Here is a 679-nt window from a genome sequence, read left to right on the forward strand (position 1 = left end):
AGTTTAGAATTATACACTTAAGCACTCTTGTGTAATTTTGCTTCACCATTTGTCGTATATCGTCGCTGCTATGTGAAAAACACTTATGTCTATCTTGGTCTTTTTTTCTTTTTTTTTTCTCTTCCGTTTTTATGGTTTTGGGATGAAACTGAATGCAGACATCCTAAAAACATAAACAATGACAAAAATGTACACAACTGTTTTTCACAAAGCAGCGATGATATGTGTAATATTGTTAGAACCAAATAAGTAAAATTTGATGATTTCCTACAGCATATCTGGTTATGGCTTACGGCACAGTGAGTCAACAATATCATATATGTGACATCAATTAACGAAACAGGTGCTATTTTTATGTTTTTATATATTATTATTCTTCAGTAAGCTGCATGCTAACAGTGGTTAATTTTTTTAAACACATTTTTTTGAAGAAGTGCCCAATCAAAGGTTTTATGTGAGTGACAGTGCTTGACCCTTGAAATTATAAATTAAATTTCCATTATTTCCAAAGGAGGAAAAAATGTGTCAAATCCAAACAAATCAAACCAGCAGCCAGAGTCGTTCCATTGTATGTTTTTTTTCCCCCTGTCTGCCCAGCATGTCTGTCATGTTTGTGGAGCATATTTCAACAGGCCTCTGACATTTCTGGGGTTTGTGGTGATAAAAGCTCAAAAAAACA

The sequence above is a fragment of the Festucalex cinctus genome, chromosome 7 (genome assembly GCF_051991245.1).
Source record: "Festucalex cinctus isolate MCC-2025b chromosome 7, RoL_Fcin_1.0, whole genome shotgun sequence".
In the NCBI taxonomy this organism is placed as follows: Eukaryota; Metazoa; Chordata; class Actinopteri; order Syngnathiformes; family Syngnathidae; genus Festucalex; species Festucalex cinctus.